Source organism: Littorina saxatilis, linkage group LG16 (assembly GCF_037325665.1).
Source record: "Littorina saxatilis isolate snail1 linkage group LG16, US_GU_Lsax_2.0, whole genome shotgun sequence".
Taxonomy (NCBI): Eukaryota; Metazoa; Mollusca; class Gastropoda; order Littorinimorpha; family Littorinidae; genus Littorina; species Littorina saxatilis.
In genome coordinates, this window is record NC_090260.1 from 24,890,415 (window position 1) to 24,916,543 (window position 26,129).

Consider the following 26,129-nt stretch of genomic DNA (forward strand, 5'->3'; position numbering starts at 1 on the left):
GATTGCTCTCGACGGCCACAGAGCACACACATTTCCGGATAAAACGAAGTCAGCAAATAGTTGGTCCGCCTACCACGACGATGCCGCCGATAGTGGTTATATGTGTTTCGGTTCTGGTGATTGTGAGTTTAATATTGAGGACGCTGTACGTGCGCTTGAGCCAAAGCTCCGTGCTACTCCTCTTCATAATATTTTTGTTCATGGTGATCTGTCGGCCGGTGAATGCTCCGGAACATTCAGCTGGCAAGGGAACAAACCCCACATCAGAGATGCATTATTTCGGTACCGGGGAACAAGACCACAATCAGAGATTGGTTGTTTGACAAGGAAACAAGACCACAATCAGTGATTGGTTATTTGACAGGGAAACAGTTGGACCACAATCAGAGATGGATTGTTAGACAGGGGAACAAACCCCACATCAGAGATGCATTATTTCGGTACCGGGGAACAAGACCACAATCAGAGATTGGTTGTTTGACAAGGAAACAAGACCACAATCAGTGATTGGTTATTTGACAGGGAAACAGTTGGACCACAATCAGAGATGGATTGTTAGACAGGGGAACAAACCCCACATCAGAGATGCATTATTTCGGTACCGGGGAACAAGACCACAATCAAAGATTGGTTGTTTGACAAGGAAACAAGACCACAATCAGTGATTGGTTATTTGACAGGGAAACAGTTGGACCACAATCAGAGATGGATTGTTAGACAGGGGAACAAACACCACACCAGAGATTAATTATTTCGGCACTGGGGAACAAGACCACAATCAGAGATGGGTTGTTTGAAAAGGAAACAAGACCACAATCAGAGATAGGTTGTTAGACAGGAAAACAAGACCACAATCAGGGATTGGTTCTTCGACAGGAAAACAAGACCACAATCAGAGATTGATTGTTAGACAGGGGAACAAACCCCACACCAGAGATTAATTATTTCGGCACTGGGGAACAAGACCACAATCAGAGATTGGTTGTTTGACAGGGAAACAATTAGACCACAATCAGAGATAGGTTGTTCGACAGGAAAACAAGACCACAATCAGAGATTGGTTGTTCGACAGGAAAACAAGACCACAATCAGAGATAGGTTCTTTGACAGGGAAACAATTAGACCACAATCAGAGATGCAGAACAAGGCCACAATCAGAGATTGATTGTTTGTGAAGAAAACAAAAAACAAACTGAATGTTTGAAAAAACACAAACAACATCAGAGATGTATGATTTGACAGAGGAACAAAATCAACATCAGAGATGGATTGTTTGACAGGGGAACAAAAACGACATCATGTCAGAGATCAATTGTTTAACAGAGAAACGAAATCAAAATGTTATTTCACCTTTGCCTCTGTTCATTGTGATATTTCAGGATACTGTAGATGGTCGTGTACAATTAAGTATATAAACAATATAGATTGTTCAGATTTCTGCATCTGAATAGACTGCTGTACAATGTAGCCTATTCAAATCTGAATTGACTGGGTTTTTTTACCAAAACAATATTGTTTTTTACAACTGTTGTGCGACATATTCGTGTTTGTTTTGTTTTTAGTGGCGGAGCTCTCTCTCTCTCTCTCTCTCTCTCTCTCTCTCTCTCTCTCTCTCTCTCTCTCTCTCATTCTTTTTGTCTCTGCCTCTCTTCCTATGACTTTGCCTCTATGTGTGTGTGTTTCTGTCTGTGTTAACTGTCATGGTTCTGTCTTTGTCTTTTACTTCCTCCATCTCTCTCTGTTTTTCTTCCTTTCTCTCTTTTTCTTTCTCTCTCTGTCTTTCTTTTCTCTCTCTCTCTCTCTCTGTCTGTCTCTCTCTCTCTCTGTCTCTCTTTGTCTCTCACTCTCTGTCTCTGTCTCTCTCTCTCTCACTCTCTGTCTGTCTGCCTGTCTCTCTCTCTCTCTCTCTCTCTCTCTCTCTCTCTCTCTCTCTCTCTCTCCCTCATTCTTTTTGTCTCTGCCTCTCTTCCTATGACTTTGCCTCTATGTGTGTGTGTTTCTGTCTGTTAACTGTCATGGTTCTGTCTTTGTCTTTTACTTCCTCCATCTCTCTCTGTTTTTCTTCCTTTCTCTCTTTTTCTTTCTCTCTCTGTCTTTCTTTTCTCTCTCTCTCTCTCTCTCTCTCTCTCTCTCTCTCTCTCTCTCTCTCTCTCACACACACACACACCCACACACACACACAGAACAGACGCACACACACTCACAAACACATATTGTTTGCCTATTGGAAAACATTAATTTTGTATATCAGTATACATGTAGTACCTTCTTTTATAACAGATATACATATTACATGTACTCTATAAAAAAAAATCCCATGCAAATAGACTGCTAACGTTCCAAATAAATAATAACAAGAGGCGAAGCCTTCAAGGCTCACGTAAGAAATAGACAAACAGTAACACAAACTCAATCACTCCGTCACACATACACACCCACACACACAGTAAGCTTAGGTGACACTGTGCAAGAAAGAGAGACACTAGATCTAGATCTGTCTGTCTGCATGTTGCCTACTTACAGGGACACGACTGCCAAATAGTCTCGGCCCGCTCAAAATAACAATCACCGAGACCACACACACCACGCGAGAGAGAAAGACTACAGGGAGGCATGCCGTCATGATGCATTAATTGACGTCAAACACTTTTGACCGTGACGTAATCTTATGCGAGCTTTATCCATAGTCTTGGATAACCACTCACACATAGACTCGGAAATGTTAAAGTTTCTACCACAGACATACACACGCACAAACACACACACACACGCACACACAAACGCACAGACAGACAAAGTTACGATCGCATAGGCTACACTTCGTGAGCCAAAAACAACCTGAAACGTGTATTTTTTATTTGGAATGTTACCGGGCCAGTCTATTATTGCATGGGATTTAATGCCAGTGTGTGTGTGTGTGTGTGTGTGTGTGTGTGTGTTGTTTTTGTTGTTGTTTCTTTCTCAGCTTCGTTTTGCTCTTTATATCTCTGTTGTTGTACTTTGTGGAGTTTTTGCAGCTGCAGGTGTTATTTTCGAACTGTATCTTGTAAAATGTTCAGATGGACACACACACTTTCTTTCTAAACACACACACACACACACACACACACATAGGGGGATATTCGCCTATTTGCGGACATTGTGTATCATTTTTGTCCATCCGTCAAAATGCGGTAATATGAGGACCTGTTTTGACTTTTTTGTTTGAAGAGATAGAAAGTTGAAAGTAAGCGAAATGTTTAGGGAATTCGACTAGTACGAGCGAGGGTCAGGGGACTGTCGGAGGTGGTGGCATGAGTTCACCGCAACTGCAGTCAGTCATGAGTGGAGTCTTTCCTCTGAAACTTTTCAAGACGCTATCATTTCAAAAGTTAGCGAAGCTCTGGCTATTTTTAAGTCTTCTGGTGATGACTCGAACGATCCAATTGTGAAGATGGTACCCATGATGGTCACAGCAATGTCAGTGGTGGTTAGTGAGGTGGTGAGGGGTGTGATGACAGGGATCGAAGAACGTTTGGAATCGATTGTCTCCCCTAGACCAGAACCGAGGTCTGAAAGGTTGCTGTCTGCTGTGCGTGTACTAACCTACGAAAATGACAGACTTCAGCAGTACACTAGGCGAGAGAGTGTCAGAGTGTTTGGTATTCCGCAGAGTGTTGGTGAGACAGCGGAAGAGGTGGAGGAGAAAGCCATCAAAGTCTTTCAGGATGCAGGTGTGGACGTGAGTGAGGCTGACATTTCTGTGTCACACAGAGCAGGAAAAGCAGTGAAAGGGTCTCGCCCCATACTTGTTAGATTTGTTTCTCGCCGCAAGCGAAGTAAAGTGATGAAAAACAAGAAAACCCTCAAAGACAAACCGGAGTACAAGAATGTCTTCATCAATGATGACATTACCCCGCTGAGGGCCAGGTTCAGTGTTGGGTTTCGTCAAGAAACTCGGCCCGTACAATGCTTGGACCATCGACGGCAAGATCTTCTGTGCAAAGAAGTCACCTCCTGGCCTTCATCCATCAGACCGTCCCAAACTGGTCGTCATTGTTGATTTGTTGTTGTAAAAGTCCGTTTGTGCAGGCCCACGTGCTCGATGAGATATGTCAGACAGAGAGAGAGAGAGAGAGAGACAGAGACAGATACAGAGAGAGAGGGAGAGAGAGAGATAGAGAGAGAGAGAGAGAGAGAGAGAGAGAGAGAGAGAGAGTTTAGGGTTTTTACAGTTAGTCAAGTTTTGACTAAATGTTTTAACATAGAGGGGGAATCGAGACGAGGGTCGTGGTGTATGTGGATGTGTGTGTGTGTGTGTGTGTGTGTGTATGTCAGTACGTGTGTGTGTGTCGAGCGATTCAGACTAAACTACTGGACCGATCTTTATGAAATTTGACATGAGAGTTCCTGGGAATGATATCCCCGGATGTTTTTTTCTTTTTTTTTCGATAAATACTTTTGATGACGTCATATCCGGCTTTTTGTAAAAGTTGAGGCGGCACTGTCACACCCTCATTTTTCAATCAAATTGATTGAAATTTTGGCAAAGGAACCCTCGACAAAGGCCGGACTTTGGTATTGCATTTCAGCTTGTTGGCTTAAAAACTAATAAATAAGTTTGGTCATTAAAAATCGGAAACTTGTAATTAAAATTATTATTTTATTAAACGATCCAAAAATAATTTCATCTTATTCTTCGTCATTTTCTGGTTCCAAAAACATTTACATATGTTATATTCGGATTACAAACAAGCTCTAAAAATTAAAAATTAAAAATATAAAAATTATTATTAAAATTGATTTTCCGAAATCGATTTAAAAACAATTTCATCTTATTCCTTGTGGGTCCCTGATTCCAAAAACATATAGATATGATATGTTTGGATTAAAAACAAACTCAGTAAGCTAAAAAGAATAGACATACAGAAAAGCGTGTTATCCTGCTCAGCGCGACCACTACCACACTAATCTACATGGCTTGTCGATTTCACTGCCTTTGCCACGAGCGGTGGACTGACAAAACGACGAGTATGTGGTCTTGGCGAAAAAAGCAGTGTGTTCAGTTTCATTCTGTGAGTTCGACAGCTTGACTAAATGTTGTTATTTCGCCTTACGCGACTTGTTTAACCTTTGGTTTTAAAAAGTGGCTCTAAAATTGTATCCCTTTTTAAAACTAGAATGTTTTTAGAAAATAAACGTTTTCTTTTAAAATTCCATTCCCCCAACGCTTTTGGATCGAGACACTGGGTCCTAACCCAAACCAACTAAAATTATATTGCGTAGTAAAAGAACTGACACTTTTTAACAAACTTGTATCATCATCACTCTTACCCACCCCGTCATCCTCCCCTCGTCCTCACTTTAACCAGCCTTTTAGCGTATCATCAACTCATGTCCCTAAAAGGAACATTTCCAGTGAGGACGTTAGAGACCCCTAGTTAGTTTGGCGACGCCCATAGCACCACTAAAGAGGTCTGTCTTGCTTCTCTGACCAGCCGCGGGCAATAAGGCAAAAAAAAAAAAAATAGTCTGTTTACGGTAACCCGACCGACCCTATTTTTTTCGCGCGACCCTAGACTTTTTTTTGGCATTTGGGAGAAAAAAAAATCTTGTTTTTTTGGCAAAATAACGTAAAAATATGGTTTTTTGGGAGAAAAAAAAAATCCCGACCTAGCGACCCTATTTTTTTGGCCTATGTTACCGTAAACAGACCTATTTTTTTTGGCCTAAGCAACACTTGTTCGATGCGGGAAAACCCCGACGTGACATGACACAGTCCAACCTGGATGAGACAGACGATCGACCGTTACGCCATGAAATGCACGAGTTTGACCTCGATTTGGCAAAACTGGTCCAGGGGCCCGGACAAGGGCTTACCTTTTATTATCTGGAACAGTAGAGGAAATTATGAAGACCTAATTAATACCAATCTGCCTACACTCTATTAGGTATACTTCAAGTGAACATATTTTCTTCTTCTAATATAACAAGAGGCGAAGCCTTCAAGGCTCACGTAAGAAATCGACAAACAGTAACACAAACTCAATCACTCCGTCACACATACACACACACACACACACACACACACACACACACACACACACACAGTAAGCATAGCCATAGCCTCATAGACATCTAGGTGAAACTGTGCAAGAAAGCGAGACCCTGGATCTGCCAACTAGTCTCGGCCCGCTCACAATAACAATGACCGAGACTTTCAGTAATTCCTTTGCGTGACGTCTAACCCTCTTACGTCATAATGTGACGTCTTCAAATAGTTTCTATCACACACGTCAAACACTTTTGACCAAGACGTAATCTTCTTATGCGAGCTTTATCCACAGACTCGGAAATGTTAAAGTTTCTATCACACACACACACACACACACACACACGTCCCGAATGACTGAACAAAAGAAATGTAAATAGTGTACATAAAACTAAGGAAACAAAAAGAAACAAGAGGCGAAGCCTTCAAGGCTCACGTAAGAAATCGACAAACAGTAACACAAACTCAATCACTCCGTCACACATACACACACACACACACACACACACACACACACACACACACACACATACACACACATACACACATACACTCTTACACTCTCACACACACACACTGACACACACTGGCACAGTAAGCATAGGTGAAACTGTGCAAGAAAGCGAGACCCTGGATCTGCCAAGTAGTCTCGGCCCGCTCACAATAACAATGACCGAGACTTTCAGTAATTCCTTTGCGTGACGTCTAACCCTCTTACGTCATAATGTGACGTCTTCAAATAGTTTCTATCACACACGTCAAACACTTTTGACCGAGACTGACGTAATCCATAGACTCGGAAATGTTAAAGTTTCTATCACACACACACACACACACACACACGCACAGACAGACAAAGTTTATCATCGCATAGGCTACACTTACGTGAGCCAAAAATCAGAAGGTAAATAGTGGTACAGATGCATGTAAAGTTGTTTACTCAAATGTTGATGGTTTCTTGAACAAGAAGGATGAGTTTATGACCCGCATTGACCAAATTAAGCCTAAGATTATTGCACTCACAGAAATTAAGGCAAAAAATTCACAAACTTTTAATGAGGGAGAGTTTATAATTCCCAACTATGATATGTTTATGAACAAGAATCACAAAAGAGGTGTAGCCTTGTATGTGGATAGTAAGTTGAACGCACGAGAGTGCGATGATGTTAACGTAAGTAACTTCGAGGAAAGCGTTTTTTGCACCTTTAACAGTGCAAACAAGGAAAGTGTTCTGTTGGGCTGTATTTATCGTAGTCCTAACACCAGCTCTGAGGAGAACGATAACAAACTATTCCAAATGATGAGGTCAAATGAAGTGGCACAGTACGACAAAGTATGTATTATGGGTGATTTTAATTTCCCAGGTGTTCGTTGGGATGGGGTGTGGACAGGTGAAAAGAACAACAACATAATAGAGCATATTCTTGACTCTTTTTTGATTCAGAAGGTTCAGGAACCTACCAGACGGAGAGTGGGCCAGAGGCCGACCCTGGACGATTGGGTTCTAGTTAATGAACAAAATTTAATTTCTGATGTTGATCACCTTGACCCTGTGGCCAAGAGTGACCATGATGTTTTAAGTTTCCAGTTGTACATTGCGCAACAAAAAGAAAATCAGGAGGCGAAATATAACTATAACCTTAAGAAAGGTGACTACAGTAAGTTTAGAAGAATAGTTAAGGAGCATGACTGGTCAAATCTGGCCGAACTCGGCGTGGAGGAGGCCTGGAGCTGCATAAAGACCGTACTACATGATGGTATGGAAAAGTGTATTCCCAAGGTAAAGAAAACACATAAAAAAAATATGAAACCTAAGTGGTTGGATAATAAAGCCATGAGGCAGATAAAGAAAAAGCATAGCGCTTATAAGAGATATTTATGCACAAAGTCCGGACATGACTACCTAAGATACATTAAGATAAGAAATACTTGTACAAAAGACCTGAAAAAATCCCGTAAGGAATACGAAAAACAGATTGCAAAAGAAGGGAAGATAAACCCTAAGATGTTTTGGAAGTACGTCCAGGAGAGAATGAAGACTTCTACAGGTATAAGCACTTTGAAAAAGGTGGATGGATCTTTTGTGGTTGACGATATGGGTAAGGCAGAAACCTTAAATGAGTATTTTTCTAGCGTTTTTACACGCGAGGACGTGTCAGACATCCCGACTATGACGGAAGGCTGCTATTCAGATGGGGCATCCTTATCTGAAATAAGAGTGACACCCTTAGCAGTTAAAAAGAAACTGAAAGAGTTGGATGAAAATAAAGCCCAAGGGCCTGATCTAATCCCATCAAAGGTACTTAAGGAGTTGTGTGATGAACTATCTATCCCATTATGCTTGCTGTTCAACAAATCTTTGGAATCTGGAAATATACCAGGTGATTGGAAAACAGCGGAGGTAACCGCTATTTTAAAAAAGGGTACCAAGTCAGAACCAGGTAACTACAGACCAGTAAGCTTAACCTGTGTAACATGCAAGGTATTGGAGTCTCTTGTTCGGGATTCTATAGTGTCTTATCTCACAGACAATAATTTATATGCTGACTGTCAGCATGGTTTTAGAAAAAGACGTTCTTGTGTCACTCAACTCATAGAGGTCATGGAAGACCTCACAAAATTCGTTGATGAAGGTGAAGCCATAGATATAATTTACTGTGACTTTAAGAAGGCCTTCGATACTGTGCCGCATGAGAGATTACTCCTAAAGCTTGCATCGTATGGGCTTAGTCCCAGCGTCCTTCCCTGGATTCGGTCATTCCTGAGTGGCCGGTCCCAGAGGGTACGAGTTGGACAGGCAACGTCGAACCAAGCAGCAGTTCTCAGCGGAATTCCACAGGGCAGCGTTTTGGGGCCGGTTCTATTTACAGTGTTTATAAATGACCTACCAGATGTGGTTAGTGGTATAGTGAAGATTTTTGCGGATGATACAAAACTGTACAATAAAGCAACAAACAGTTCAGTCATGCAAAAAGACATACACTTACTTCAGGATTGGACAAATAAATGGAAATTATTTTTTAATGTTTCAAAGTGCAATGTTCTGCATTCTGGTAAAAAGAATCCCAAATATGACTACGTGATGACTGTCAATGATGCTATTGAAAAAATAAATGTATGTGATGAGGAAAAGGACATCGGTGTTGTTTTCGACAGCAATTTGTCATTCGACCCGCATATTCGAGGAGTTGTGTCAAAAGCTAATCAGAGGATTGGAATTATCAAACGAACGTTCTCATTTCTTGACAAGGACACCTTCTTAAAGCTATACAAAGCCTTTGTGAGACCACTGGTGGAAATGATATGCAAATGTGGTGTGGAGCCCATTCCTCAAGAGACAGTCTCAGACAATTGAGAGGGTGCAGCGTCGAGCAACTAAAATTCTAAAGGAGTGCCGGGATAAGTCTTACGCGGACAGACTCAAATACCTAGACCTCCACTCTCTGAAGGGAAGGAGGACAAGGGGTGACCTAATACAAACATATAGAATTATAAATGGGGTGGATGACATTGACATGCACAAAATATTCACATTCAAGCAGACAGACAACACCAGAAACAGCCACGGAAAAATCTTTGTTCAACACTGTAAGACTAACAAGCGCAAGTTTTCGTTTTCTCAAAGAGTTGCTAACAATTGGAATGCACTACCCGCTAACATAAAATTCGCACCCACAGTAGACGCCTTCAAAAACTTCTTGGACAATTCTCCAAAATTTCTTAACCTTTTTTACGACTTTGATTGAAAGCATTGAAAGAATAGGGATTTAGGCATGCAAAGTATCTGACAAAGAAGGGGCACCAATAAGGCCTCGCGGCCTTCGGCTAACAAATATAGCCGCCCCTATATACTACTACTACTACTACTACACACACGCACGCACGCACGCACAGACAGACAAAGTTTATCATCGCATAGGCTACACTTACGTGCACAGCCACAGGAGCTTGTATCAAATCGCCGGTCGATCATTATCTACAGTCCACTACTACGACATACTACTAAGTACTATATTGTAGTTTCTTTGATATAACGCAGAGTGCTCCGCACTGCCGACTCGCTCCGTTTCAAGCTTTCTACATCACTTTCTGCACCCCCTTCCCGAACGCACGAACATCACACACAAACACAAATGATTAAGCTTTCACTTCATGCAACAAACTCGAAATAACCATTCACCAACTTCGAGAAGTTTGTCAAGAACGGGGTCGGTGTCCACATGACACCACTCCATGAGAGGAACCTGGAGCCTCGACGAATCGAAAGTGGAACTCGCGCTGATGTTTTCCGCTTTTCGTACGCTCTCAGGGGTGTACAGCATTCTAGCGGCCTGCAATTAGTCCAATATAACTGATGAGGGACACAGCAGCCTCAAACCCCGTGAAATGATACACAAAACATTCTCTTTGAGCTTAACATTGCGAAGATCGAAACCTACCGGCAGTTAACCAGGTTCAAAGGCCACAAAAGGTTACATCCGGAGCGTTCCGCAGTAAAAGTTTTACAGCGCATGCTCAGAAAACCGTCTGCTCCGGCAATGGGCGTTCTTTGACCGCCCGTTCGACTTGTCCGATGGAAGAAGCACGGGAATTAGTCGAGCTTGGACACAACGTCATTATTCTTAGACAAGCAGGTATGTACACTTCTTAACTTTACTTTTGTTGATGAACAGGCTTTAAACTTACCCGAAGTTTAGATTAAAAGAGAACTTAGACGATTTACCAGTGTTCGTAACATGACTCTAGTCTAAAAGAAATGTTGGCTGTTGTTGTTGAAGAAACAGCAAGCTTTAACTTAAAATAAAGTTCATTCCTGGTTTATAATGCCCCCAGGTAAACGCAAGTACCAGAATAGGTTTCCAAACGTACGTAATGTTCGTCTGCAGTGATCGTTTCACTTTGTAAAACGCGGTCGTTATGATTATGGCTCCTCCCACTGTTAGCCCCGCCTCTCCGTCTCTAGTGGAATTACGGGAGCTAAAGGGGTACCACTAATTGCAACACAAATGAAATCAACACAGACTGGTAGATAAAGTGTCCTTTAGTACCCATTCCAAAATCTAAGCCTTGAGGTAATGGAATAAGTGAGTTATCGGATCAGAAAAGTCATGCACTCACACGGAACAAGCAGATTTGACTGGTTTGGCCTGCCGTCGCAAAGCCGGAAGTTTATGCGCGCCATGCACTCAAAGTCTGGTCGAACGTGCTTCGCGTGGCCACATGCAAAAAGGTGAGTAATCGATAATCTTTACGTTTTTATTCGTCCTTTAACATTTTTACCACCTCATTTTCTCGGCTGCATGTGTAGAATGCTAGCGCTAGTTCTTTATTTATGCGATACGAATGCATTGGAAAGAAAAAAGCCTGATATGAAGACGACCTAGCTTCGCTAAACGTTCGTCTGCTTCCAGACAGCAGAACATGAGTCTAAAACTTGTTTGGAGGTACAGATAAGCGTTTCAAACGTGCAGATAATCTTTGCAGTTGATATGCTCAGCATCACATATACAATTATGAAGTTAGATTAGAAAAAAAGTATATTATACTCAAAGATCGTGCTTCCAGTATGTATGGTAGGCGAATGCTGTCAAAAATAACCTTCCTGTTGCACTGTTCGGTGCTGTTTTATTTATGTTTTTTCTGTTATTGTCGCCATTGCTGACACTTCTCTGATGGAATGCTATCACGATAGCCTTTATTTGATGCGTAAATCATTAATGTTATCTTTTTTTTCTACAGTCACCTGCTTTCTGAGCGAAATCCTTCCTCTACACCAGTGACCACTGCGAATGAGACAAGAATGAGGTAGGTTTGACATATCAGCAATTTCCGCTATTAAAGGCTAAAAAAAAAAAAAAATTCATAGAAAAAAGGCTTAATAAAAAAAATCCCGTATGATGTTTATATTTTCAATAAATCATGTTTCAGTGGAACCCCTTTCTTAAGACCAACAAAATAATCTGAGGAAACCAGATCTTAAAATGGAGGGTCTTAATAAAAGTGTTTCACTGTATTCAGGATATTTTACAATAAAATATGCTGTATGACTATTGTTACCAAATATATGTTTGCTTTAATTAGCGTCTGGACAATTATACATACAGTGTCAATCCAACTGCTTTATTTATGTTTATGTTATAAATAAAAAATTTCCAGATCATGGAGCAGTTGTGTATCCTGTGTGGAGGAAGCCTTTATTCAGGGGAGCAGATCGTCATTCCGCAACAGAAGGGAAGAGACAGCATACACAGAGCCAGTACCGAGCGTGGTGATTCAATTGTTGTTGCAGAGGGGCAGGCTGTGCATGTACCTTGTCGCAGTTCATATACAAACAAGCACAACATAGCAGCCTACCTTCGGGAAAATAAAGATGAAGATACTGCTGCAAATTTGAACCAAGGACTGCGGTCAAAGAATCAGCCCTTTGATTTCAGGAAATGTTGTTTATTTTGTGGCATGCATGCAGAACTTGTTTCAAAACGAGGTCCAACAGTACTTCCAGTTCACACTTTAGATTTTCAGAAGACCGTCTATAGAATCTGTGCTGAAAGAGCAGACGAATGGGCTGAAAAGGTAAAAAGCAGGATAGAATTCGTCTCGGACCTTCCAGCAGCTGATGCTTTCTACCACCAATCATGCAGCGCCAATTTTAGAACAAAAAGGAAACTTCAAAAGTGCTTTGCATCAGACACTGACAACAAAAGACCAAAACAAGGAAGACCAGTCGATTAAAAAAGAGCAGAAGCGTTCAGAAAAGTTGTCAATTATCTGCAAGAAAACGATACAGAACAAGTCACCATCATCGACCTCATCAGAAAAATGAAAGAGTTTACAGGTGGTGACTGTTATAGTCACTCAAAGATGAAAGAAGAATTAAAGAAACATTTTGGTGATGAAATTATCATCACAGAAATGGATGGGAAAGCAAACGTGGTAACATTTCAGAGGACTACATGGTCTATTCTTCATTCCTTTTATTCGACACCTGAAACGACCGACGAAGAAACTCAAAAAGACAACATCATCAGAGCTGCTGCTGAACTTATCAAAAGTGACATTAAGAAGATAAACACCAGCAGAAAAGAATACCCAAGTCCAGACAGCACTTCCTCAATTACAGCAAACCTTGATTTTGTGCCAAAATCCTTGCAAACTTTCCTCGGAGAGATCTTCAGTGGAAAGGACACTAATGTGAAGGTTGCTTCAATCGGCCAAGCAATTATGCAAGCAGCTCGCCCAAGAATTTTAATTGCTCCACTGCAGATTGGTCTTGGAGTTCAGATGCACCACTGTTTTGGTTCCAAGTTCCTGATTGACACGCTGTACTCCCTTGGATTCAGCTCCTCTTACAGAGAAGTAAAGACGTACGAAATGAGTGCGGCTGCCACCCAGGAGATAATCGTGCCAGCCACAGATGAACATTTCATGCAGTACATGGCAGACAATGTCGATCATAACACTGGAACAATTGATGGCCTGAATACCTTCCATGGAATGGGCATGATTGCTTCCATAACCCCGTTCATCAAAAATAGGTCGTCCATCGCTCGGAAAACAGAGGTTAGGCTGGAAGAGGTCATGAAGAAAGCCCGTGTCAAAATCAGTTTCTATGATGAGAGATGTGAAGGCCTGGCAAGTCTCACCTATGAGAAGTTAAGGACAGTCCTAGTTGAAGACCCTACCAAAGAAGTTGAAGTCCTATGGAAGTCAGCATGGCTGCTCCGTCCTCAGAGACCGTTCTGGTCAGGAGTAATGCAGGCCGTTCACAATGGTGACTTTCCAGGTCAGTCATCTATTGTCTTCTTGCCAATGATTGATCTCAAACCCAGTGACAAAACTTGTATCTATTCAACGCTGTTGTTTCTTTCTGCTGAAGCTAGGCGATACAACAAAACCCCTGTAGTCACCTTTGATCAGCCCCTGTGGGCCCCTGTGGTGGAAGGCCCTCAGCATCATATCAGCAGAAGCAGCTTCCAGTGAGCTACGTTCTGTAGTTCTTCGGCTTGGTCCCTTCCACATGGAGATGAGTTTTCTCGCTTGTATAGGACATCTCATGGCGGAAACTGGCCTGTACGATACACTATGCACTGTGTATGCCCCAAATGCTGCCAAAGCAATGCTTGAAGGAAAAGCCGTGACACGTGCGATCAGAGGTCATTTCCTCATTGATGCAGCCTTGAATGCACTACTTGCATCAAAAGCCCTTCGAGTACCGTTGCCATCCCTACCAACCACAGCTGTAGACAGAAACTCGGAAGAATGTCCAAACGCGCCACCAGAACCAGCGGCAGCGTTTCAGCCACTGCATGAAGTCTCAACAACTGAAGACAACACCATCATCCATAGCCTCCTTCCTGAAAATGATGCAGAGCTGGTATCTGTTTCAACTGAAGAAGTTCCTTCAGATGTAGAAGAGGCAGTCCAGACAAGCTTTGCAGAAATGGACAGTCCACTGAACGAAATTGCCAGACTGTACGACAGCCTCATGGATGGTGAGCCCTTGGAGAGTCTCAAAGAAAATGATGTCCTTCAAAAAATCACCCGAACACTGCAACAGCAGAAGAGAGCCTTCGACAGTAGAACAGCTTTACTGTGGTTGCAGTACATGACAATGATTGATATACTGAAGGTATTCCTGAAGGCAGAGAGGACGGGAAACTGGCTTCTGCATCTATCTGCAGTGCAAGAGATGCTGCCCTACTTAGCTGCGGCGGGCCACAACTTGTATACCAAGTCTGCTTATCTGTACCTCCAGACAATGAACAAACTAGAAGATACACATCCATCGGTGTATCAGAGCTTCATTGCTGGGCATCATGTCATTCGCAGAAGCGACCGATTTTGGGCGGGTCTGTCGTCTGATCTCGCAATAGAGCAAATCCTGATGCGGAGTGTCAAATCGACAGGAGGCTTGACAAGAGGAAGAGGCATGGGTGAATCGCAGCGAGCGGTCTGGTTGCTTGCAATGCCAGCATGTGCAGAAGTAAACAACGCCATGCAGGAAGCTACTCAGGTCTGTCGCATTGCAAGCGAGCAGCATTTGGAGATGGGGAAGTCTCGGTCAGCAAAAGACACACAAGACATGATGGCTGTGACGTCCTTCTTGGCCGGACGAGATCCTTTTGCAGAAGATTCGACTCTCAGAAATGTTGTAACCGGCATCGTAGCTGAGCCAGCGGTAAACGTGGACATTGCAAAAGAAGTTGGCTGCAAAATCATCGAGCAGATGGAAGGCAAAATCGTCACCGATGTTTCCATGAGAAAAAAAGATCAAGTGGTTACCATGGCTGCAAAGACGTTTCTTCGTGTTGACGGAAGTCCTGTTCAAGTGGATCCCCAACTGTTATTTCAGCGACTGATTGCAGTGGCCACGGCTAAGCTTCAGGACAAAGCAGAAGCGTTCCATTTTGAACTCTGCGGGTACCCGTCATCACTGTTTGAGTCACCAAAACTTCTCCGTCAACCAAATAAAGCTGTCTTAGCAGACGAACTTTGGAAAATGGTGGAGAAAGAGGAATGCCAGCGTCCAGAGGAAGCAGTGCTTCAGTACGTCCTCGATGGTGGTTCCCTCCTCCAGCGCATCCCCTGGCAACGAGGACTAACTTTTCAGGAGATCATTGAGTCATACGTTCGCTACGTTTCAGGAAAGTACTCAAATGCAATTGTCGTATTTGATGGGTATACTTCTGGTCCATCAACGAAAGACATGACACACTCCCGCCGAAGTAAAGGTGCAACAGGACAACCTGTCCACTTCAAACAGGATATGCAACTGCAGACATCCAAGGAGCAGTTTCTGGTAAACACGGACAATAAGCAACGCTTCATCCATGCTCTGGGGGCTGCTCTTGAGCCAAAATGCACAGTGATCCATGCAAAGGGTGACGCAGACCTCACCATCGCTCTTTCAGCAACAGAGAGCGCGAAACACGGCCCCACTGCTGTTGTTGGAGAGGACACCGACCTTCTTGTGTTGCTGGGCTACCACGTGAACTCAGCTGCCCATGATGTATTCTTCTTTTCTGACAAGCACGGCAAAAAGAAGAAGACATGGAGTATGAGGACATTGATTGCTAAGCTGGACAATGTTCGCCGCCTGCTTCTCTTTCTGCATGCTATAACAGGCTCGGACACAACATCAAGGCCCTTTGGCATTGGGAAAGGAGCTGCACTCAGAAAGTTGATGAACAGTATCCAACTACAGTATCTTGCTGCAGCCTTTCTTGAAATACAGACACAAGAAGATGTTCTGCGTGCTGGGGAAAAAGCACTTGTGCTTCTGTACAATGGCGTTCCAGATGAAAGTCTTGACGCACTTCGACATCGTCTCTTCTGCACAAAAGTTGCTACTGGGACATCGTACGTCCAGGTTCATACCCCCTCCCCCCTCCCCCACCTCGGGTGCTGCGAAATATCACAGTCTAAGAGTCTACCTCCAGGTTCAGCAGTGGCTAGGAAATGACACTCTTACTCCAACTGATTGGGGCTGGAAGCTGGATGGCGAAGTTTATGTTCCATGCACATCAGACCTACCAGCAGCACCAGCAGCTCTTCTGAAAGTGATTCGGTGTGCATGCAAGACTGACTGCGACACAAGAAGATGCAGCTGTCGTAAACACGGACTCGTTTGTTCGCCTGGGTGTGGAGTGTCGTGGTGCCAGTTGCTCCAATTCCCCGTCCGGCTTTACTGAATAAGGCGAGGCATATTGACAAGCAGAGGTGAGAGAATATAAAAGAGTGTGCGTGTGCCAGAGAGCACATGCGTGTGTATTTTTGTGTGTGTGTGTGTGTGTGTGTGTGTGTGTGTATGTGTGTGTGTGTTTATGCAAAAAAAGCACTCGGATTCTATTTTCAACGCGTTTTGTGTCAACTACTGCCGTCATAGATATTAAATAGCTGTATTTCTGAGTCCTCTGAGCCGAGATCTTTCCAACGAGATGCAACATGATAGGCTTATCTTGGAGAACAATACAGTGTCTTCTTCCACTAATGTATGACGTCACTAATATGCAAATTTCTCGATTGTGCCAATAGTTTGAAACTTAGATTTTGCACTGGGCGCTAACCAGACTGTCTTGAGAACATTCCCGCAAAAAAAAAATTTTTGTTGCAAAAACTGGTGGGTTGAAGCATGATTTTTGGCACGGTAACTGCACTACTCTTTGAGAATCAAGATTCAAGATGGCTAGCAGCCCCCTGCTTAGTTGACCTACTTTCATGGACAAGCATACGATTCTGACTGGAGGGTTGCAGTGGTGGTTAGTTCCAGAATCAAGACATGTCAGCTAGTAATGGCTAGTTTTGGGGTTACATCTGCAGTCACTTGTTTTTGTTTGTTTGTTTGCTTGTTATTTAATTTTTTAAATTATATTGAAGACTGTTACATGGAAGAATTTGTTTTAATGCGTTTTATTGTTGTTTGCTTGTTTTTATAAACTAGCTGTGCTGGAAGCTGAAAGTTGTAGCTTTTTAAGTCAACTAAATTATGTGTGCAATGTAAATGCAAAATTAATTTGCCCAGAGAAAAAAAGTTTATTTCTGTGGTTGAGTTCAAGTACAAGTGATTTTTTCTCTAAAACATTCAAACAGTCATGAATTAACTTCAAATTTAGACTGACCTCACCAGTCGTCTGTTTCTTACAGGCGAGGAAAGGCGAGATTGGCGAGTATAGGGCGAGGAAGTACCATTTCTTGGGCACATCTCGCCGCGAGTGACGCTAGAATTCTCGCCTCAAACGCTGGGTAGCTTTAGGCTTGCTCGCTTGGCGAGAAAACATGGCGGCCACTCAGCTGCCCATCCAACTAGCTGTCCACGACTTGTTTTTTTACCGACCAGTGCAGTTTAATTCTTGTGTAGCTAGCCACCAAACCGTTTCATAGACAATCTCGCCTCCTATTTTCACGAGTGGCTAGCCGAAAGAATATCTCGCCTGAAAGAAACACGCGACAAAAATCACACACTCAGGAAAGAGTAAATTCTTTGTTTTTAAACATATTTATTACATACATGTATGTATCACAGTTTTAACATGTATATCAATTTTGATTATAACTCGTCAGCATTATACTTGTCTCGTCTAAATATCGGACCCTATTGCTACGATGAAAACACAATAGCGTTTATATAGCTATTCTGACATTAAATTCTGTGTTAAAATCATGTTTTTGTCAGCAACAATTACCAGAATGCATGAAGTCACGGAAATAACCGAACATTGAAAAACCCGCGGACATGTATTACGGAGCTCGAGACAACTCAAGATAACCGGATGTTTAGCATTTCGTCAATATGCTAGGAATCATATGACGTCATGACGTATCATGCTTGCTTATGTGTTTTCGAAAGTCTGACTTCTGTTACTGCGGTAAATCTGTAGATGATAAGAGAACAAGGATAGTCTCAGAAGAAACGCCTAAATGTTTCAGACCGGTAACTTCATTTCAACATAGCACTATTACAATGGACGTTAAATGTGACAGGAGAGTTTGCTGATTTTGTGTTCATTGGAGAGATCGTCTGCTAGAATCAGAGATAGGTCGCTTCAGATTGCAGCTTCTGGAAATTTGCAAGGTTTGTTGCCTGTTAAAGAACTGGATTTTACACGTAGTATGTATCATGTACAGTAAGCAACAACAAAAACACACACAAAGCAAATGGCATCGTCTGTCAACTAGTCACAGAAACAAACCTGGCGAGGTATGCGTGTACTTTATACACGTGGAGGAAACCGGAACTATGCGTCTTTGTTATTGCCGATATGCTTTTGGATATTGGCAAAAATGGCCAACTTCCTTAGCGTTATGCTTTGATGATCGGAAAAGGGATGTGTGAGACCATCCAATCACAGCCCCCATATTCCCCCACGTGTCCATCAGAATAGCTATATAAAGTAATGATAGTTGTCTGCTAGGCAGTGTTTTTTTTTTATTTACTTTTAAAAAATCTGAGTTTTGTTATATAATTGTGTTTTTAGATACAACAGGCAGAAGCCTCTGGGTATGTCTGGCCAGCTGCAGGAATTCCACGCGACTGATGAAGGAGATGTAAGTTCTTTGAAGAACACCCGTGCCCCAAAGATCCTGTGGCTCAAAAAAGATTGTCCAGTTATGCTGATCCGCAACATAAGCGACCGGTTAGTCAACGGCAGTCTTGGCCATGTTGTGGACCTCCACCATGACAAAGTGGTTGTCCACTTTGAGAAGACCAACATGACAGTGGAGTTGAGCCGTACTGCTTTCTCAGGTATGCCTGTGTTTTTTTGTTTACCTCAATTTTTTACTGAGTTGACATTTTATTTTGTCATCAAAAGGCATCATTTTCATGAGTTTTCATTTACAGTGGGCCGTCGCGATATAACCTTGAATGGTTGAAAACGACGTTAAACACCAAATAAAGAAAGTAAAGAAAGATTTACAGTGGGCACCCCCACCCCGCTTTTTTGAGACAATTCAAAATCTGACACATTAAGCTCTTAAAAAAAGAGGGAGGGTAAATATAGAGAGATTATGAACTAACAGAGAAATCTTGGTCTTAAAAGGGAGGGTAAATATAGACAGATTATGAACTAACAGAGAAATCATGGTTTAAAAGGGAGGGTAAATATAGAGAGATTATTAACTAACAGAGAAATCTTGGTCTTGAGAGGGAGGGTAAATATAGACAGATTATGAACTAACAGAGAAATCTTGGTCTTAAAAGGGAGGGTAAATATAGAGAGATTATGAACTAACAGAGAAATCTTGGTCTTGAAAGGGAGGGTAAATATAGACAGATTATGAACTAACAGAGAAATCATGGTCTTAAAAGGGAGGGTAAATATAGACAGATTATGAACTAACAGAGAAATCTTGGTCTTAAAAGGGAGGAATAAGTTTTAAATTGAGGGGTCTAAAAAGGGGGGTTCCACTGTAAAATAAACTGGGTACAATTAAAAAAATAAACATCTTGGTTCATAAAGATGAAACAAACAACAATATGCTTCCCTCAAACAGGCTGGTCGGACAAGAAACCACCATTCATCTCGCATTGTTTATATGGATGGAATATTTGATATCGTCAATTATTACACAATGTACTCTGATTTTATCTTCAAAGTGGAACCTGACTTCTAAGATCTTCAACATTCTCAGAAAAACAGGTATTGGAACAGGAGGGAGTCTTAAAATAGATGTGAATTGTGAGAGGTTATGAGAAAAAGAATCTGAGAAAATAGCCTTATAGCTTTCTGTACTACATGCATTTCTGGCGGGCTAGTAACTTTCTTGTTGGCGAGTTAAAATTTCAAGATTTGGCCATCCCTGATAATGATATGTATACATGTATTAATAAGATTGTGACTTTCATTTTGTTTGTAGTCCATGCCTGATCCTCGACAAAAGGACATTGCTGTGAGGCATCAGTTTCCAGTACTTCCTAGCTTCGCACTGACCATCCACAAAGCTCAAGGACTGACACTTGAAAGGTAGCTTGCAATTGACAATGTTTGAAAATAACTCTACCAGGATTTGCAAGTGTTTGAGAGTTGCGCCCCGCTTTAGTGATGTCCGGTTCCAGAGAGCCAAACAAGAATAATATGTGGTCGACCAGTTAAAACTGAGCACCTATGTTTCCCAAACTCCCATGATCTCAACAAACACATGACTAGGTTATTTTCTGCAATTGCTTTTTTTAACGGCATGGTCAACAACAAATTTGTGCTTTCGCTTGCAGTTCAATATTTTAAAAAACAACTCCTGTAAATCTGGTACGACACAGCAAGCCATGTATTATTCTCTATTTATCGGTAACTTACCCAGCAACCAAAATCACTTACCCAACATGCCTGAATCCTCGACAGCACACAGGTTTAGGAGCTAGACTTTGTGGGATCTACTTTTGCGATTGTAGCAAACAATACAAACATACCGCATTTAAATTAACAACTGCAGGCTTGAACACATGAATCGTATAAAATCCATGAGTGCGGTTGTTTTCTGAATCTAAATCTGCCGTGCACAAACGTTCAACACAAGCTAATTCCCAACGCAACTATAACTTTCATACTTTGTCTAGCGACAAGAGTCGTTCCCCTTTCAAATTTCTTTTCACTCAGTTTCTTCGACAAAAACTGCAATCCCATGGTCAGTTTTTAACAATATTTCATTTTATAAACAGATCACACGCAACCAAATGCACACATTCCATCAATTTAAAGAACATAAAGCGGTTTCATACACTAATTTGCCCCAGAAAACTTAACTTTTAACATTGGAAAAGGCAAAAAAGGCATGTGAAATGTCATAGGAAAAGCATGTAACTTTGGCAAAATGAAGGGTTTATTGAAGTGGATATTAAATCTGAGTTTTCAAAAAGGCTTTATCAGGTCGAGTATATATTTTTCTCGTGTCTTTCAGGTTCCAAACTACATATGCTGAGGACACAACCAATGAGCTATGTGAAGAAGACTTCCACTGGAAAGGATGGAGTCTGATCAGGAACCCCTAGACGACGACCCAGATGTTGATCTGGACTGCACTCCACTGGAGTTCAAGGCAGTTCTTGCAGTACACAATGCTGCAGAAAAAGTGTAAACAGGTTTTCTGCAGTAAAACAACAGCACTGTTTTACTGCAGCATTCTTGATTTCAATTTTACGTTGCTCTCGTAAAAGATGACATTATGCAGAAATGCAGCAGAAACAAACAGTTTTTCTCCAGCATTTCTGTTTTTCTGCAGAATAACTGAATAAAGTCATAATCCGCTAAGGATACAAATGTCCTAGCTCTTCAGCATCAATAGGACATTTGACCGCTTTCAGACATTTCAATAGGACATCAGAATTGTTTCATTTTCAAGAATGACGCTCGTCGTGTTACCCCCTGTTTTAATTTGACACTAATGTAGCACGCACAATCCCGCAGTGGGGCACTGCGGTTATGAAATTAAAGGCCCCTCCTGTTTTTGGAACCGCAGGAGCTTTCTAGTTTGCTGTTAGGTAGATTTTTGGTTCCTCTTTCCTGTCATGCTCTCTTTTTCTTCATGAATTCTTTTCTTTTTTCTGCCTTCTTGCTCATTCACCTGTATTTTTTCCAAAAATCTCTTCTCTTGCCGCTTGTCTCGCGATTCATGTATAGTTTAATCTGTTAGTGTTCTGATGTAAGTCCAGCAGTAGATAGGTTAAGCCTATTTTAACATACTGGAAACTGGTAATCTTCCAGTAGGTATTAATTTAGTTTTACTAAAGCCTGCTGGGACACAAGTAATGGGTTAGTGCATTTGTAAACAGGAATCGCTTGACAAGTGGCCCCCTTCATCCCCCCCTTCCTCGTCCTGATATGGCTCTGCGTAGTCGGCTGGACGTTAAGCAACAAATAAACAAAATAGCACGCACAAGATGCCGTTGAATAGCCAACCAAACGTAGAATAGCCAAACGTGTTCAGCTTTTGTTGAACTTTGGCAGGCTTTAGTTTTATTATTTGGTGGCATAACTAAGTGCGCTTCGTCAAAATGTCTTGAACTGAAAGCAAAAGCAGACGCAAGACTAAGTCAGTTGGAGTTGTCTCCCATACTCCTAACTTTAATGTGCTGCAGAAAAGTGTCACCCAAACGCAAGATCTGCATTGCACAACTTTAGTGCACCTTATGCAAGAGTGCTTGGGCCCCCCCCCCCCCCCCCCCCCCCCCCGCGGGTTAGGGGGAGTCCCATATTGGTTGGGACGAGGAAGAATTTACCCGATGTCGTAAGAGGCGACTAAGGGATTCTGTTTCTCCTTTTACCCTTGTTAAGTGTTTCTTGTATAGAATATAGTCAATGTTTGTAAAGATTTTAGTCAAGCAGTATGTAAGAAATGTTAAGTCCTTTGTACTGGAAACTTGCATTCTCCCAGTAAGGTAATATATTGTACTACGTTGCAAGCCCCTGGAGCAAATTTTTGATTAGTGCTTTTGTGAACAAGAAACAATTGACAAGTGGCTCTATCCCATCTCCCCTCTTTCCCTGTCGCGATATAACCTTGAATGGTTGAAAATGACGTTAAACACCAAATAAAGAAAGAAAGAGTGCTTGGTCGCTTTTTGAAAATGTGTATCTTGAAAAAAACATTAACGAATATCGCGCTGTCCGAAGGAATTGAGTTCTTATGGACAATGTCAACGCTCAGTTCAAAACGATAGGACATGTGACCGCCATGCGGCAATGTGAATCAGACATTTGAGCCTCTATGGACAATAAAGTGTTTTTATTGTTATGGTTATTGTTATGTTGAAATAACATTATAAGGTCTCTACAGTGTGGGGACTATGCTGCATTATTTTATGGTCTGTAATTTCATTAATGTCCTTATGATTTCTGATGGTTACTTTTGCAAGCATGAATTTAATTAGTACCATACAAGTAATGTGCTTATTTCAAGAATGTTAAATGTTACCTGGATGTTGTTATGCCTTCATGGTAATTGACAGTGCAAACAGCAAAATGTAATGAATCGTCTAGAATGTTAGGAAATATGCAAGTCGTTTGTGGTAAAGTTACATTGTGTGAAAGGATTATCTGCCTTGCTTTGACAATAAATGTTTTATTTTGTTAGTTTGTTATTCGAAATATTCTTAAATTCATTTCCTTTGCTGAAGCAAAAATTAAATTCAGCTACAGAAACAACATTACATGTGTCTTGTCTTAATAGATGGTTGGACGAATTGGTTTTGTGTTTTAATTGGAACAAATATAATTAACTTTGTGGTAAAGTATTAAAAAATATTGTAATTCAATCAAGTTGGCATTTTAATGAAACAGATACTGTGATTGGTCAGAATGCTCCAACTAATTCAAAATTACCTGTCACTAATTGTCGATAACCACTTGCTAAAAAAGCCATTAGCTACCTGCTGGCAAGGCGCATTGATACAGTCTCAACTATAGTCTCGGTTAGCTTTGATCGAGGGTCATTTTACAAGGAAATATGAAGGCCAGCGAAATACCGAGACCATAAGGTATGCAAAGTGATGTAAGTTGATGCATGAATTCTTCCTGACTACGTCAGTCAATTCCAAACATCGCTTTTGTGATGAAAAGAATTTGTTTTGAGTTAGCTGTCCAGAAACCCGTCAAAAAATAAGGGAAAATGTATGTGAAAGAAAACAAAACAGGAGCAAAGTGATAAGATAGGAATACAGAGACATATTTCTTGGGACTTGACCCTTGCAGTTGCAGGTAGGTGGACTGAAAGTAGTGTGTGAACAGAACAGAACCAATTCTGTCTGTTTACCATCGCATTAAAGCAGGAAAGAGATCGTCGTCAGATTGAATTACAACATAATCCCTCTGTCAGGCTTCAATTAGCTTTGGTCGGGCGTCAATCCACGATGACGACCTCTAAGTTTCAAATGGAAGCATGTTAATGTGTAATTATATAACACTTAGACATAGAAATCTTCATTATTTGAAAAATAAAATAGCCTCTTTCATATAATTAAAAAATGAAACATCACAAATTAAGATTATTTAATCCAAACGGAGACTTATATTAAAAAGATAACTCATGACAATAAAAATCAAAACTTTACTAAATGTAAAAATACCTGATTTTTGTGTGTGTACTTGTTTGTATATATTCTTTCAGTCCTTCATGATTCTCTCTACTGCACATTCAGTCAGAATGTGAAGAAAAACACTCCTTGTACTTTGATAATAAATCAGAACAGCCATTCTGAAAAAGACCCCCCCACCCCACTCAAGCATACACTCACATATTACAATAACTGTACATTTACACCTTCTGAAGATGGCATTTTTTCCCATTGCTGGTCAAAAAAAGGGGAGGGGGCACGTTTCATGATATTGAGGATTGCAGTTTCCCCCTCACACACAATATTCCAAAATAATAAATAGTCAAACAGGGGCCAAAAAACAGTTTGCACCAATAGTTCAACTTTTTATCTATCCAAAACAGTAAAAAAAATTATATGAACATTCGTATTTTTAAGATGATTGGCGTTCCAAGACGCTATATCCTAAAAACCCCCAAACATGCTTTTACAACTTCAGTGCATAATAACTGCCCAAAGGTGCTGTTTAAAGCAACCATTGATAATAATTTTTAACATACTCCTTGAAAACATTAAGAAAAATGGTTAACTTGCAAATAAAGGGACAGCATTGATCAGAACAATGGTAAGATAAAGGACGCTACTTATATTTTGTACATTTTTTTATCTTTATTGTTTCCTGTAGACCTCAGAAGTTCTAGCCAGCTTAAGAAATCATTCTAAAATCGAAAAACAAACATCTATACATTTTGTACGCAAAGTAGATTGATATTTGACACAGTCACACAGACATACGTGGGCTATGGGGCAACCCTACCCCCTAAATTTGAAAACGGGGTCAATTTCTTAACTGCATGCATTCAGCAAAACAATCCCTAAAAAAATTTTTTTCTCACAAATGAACTTATGACTTTAGAAAAGCATTCAAAAATGCATATATACAACGCTTTTTCTTTGGTCCCAATTCAAGGGGGTGTGCTATTCTCAGGTAGCACTGTGAACGCTCAAATGAGACTTGGTCACATGTCAAAAAAAGTAATCCCCCCTGTTGTTCATGGTTGGTTGGTGGGATTTTTTTTTATCTGAGCCATTGGCAAGCATGAAATGTCATCAACATTAGGAAAGACATAGTATCTCCCATTGTCTTTTGCGCGCAAACACTTCACACAGATCTCCTCTCGATCTGGCCCACCGGGGAAATGGGTTGACTTGGGGATGATCACCGCCCTGTATCTCTCCACCTTTCCATCCATGCTGACAAAGTCAGCGGTCACAAAGTCCCCAACTTGAATGTCTCACTGTGGGACAAAGAACCTGGTTTTCACGACTGGCACCACATGGTTTGCTGACCACGCGGCATTAGACCTTTTTCGTATAACCTTTGCCCCCAGCGTTTCGACCAATCAGATTTTAGGGCACGGCAGCCTCTCTCTGATAACCGGAAATAAGGGGCAGCCTGAAATACCTCTTTCACTGTCGGTGCTCGAAGTACTATTGCCAGAGGATTACTTTGAGAAATTCTGCAAGAAAACGGATTATCTTGTTCAAAATCATGAACTAAAAGTCAAGGACATG

At 41.3% G+C, this 26,129-nt stretch overlaps 1 long non-coding RNA gene across 1 annotated transcript; it reads left to right on the plus strand.

The window, feature by feature from the left end:
* The first annotated feature begins 10,329 nt into the window (after positions 1-10,329).
* On the plus strand, positions 10,330-24,442 carry LOC138950675 (uncharacterized). The gene is made up of 4 exons (XR_011450765.1): positions 10,330-10,665; positions 19,006-19,274; positions 20,387-20,493; positions 21,425-24,442. It is a non-coding gene; the product is annotated as an uncharacterized lncRNA (long non-coding RNA).
* The last annotated feature ends 1,687 nt before the right edge of the window (positions 24,443-26,129 follow it).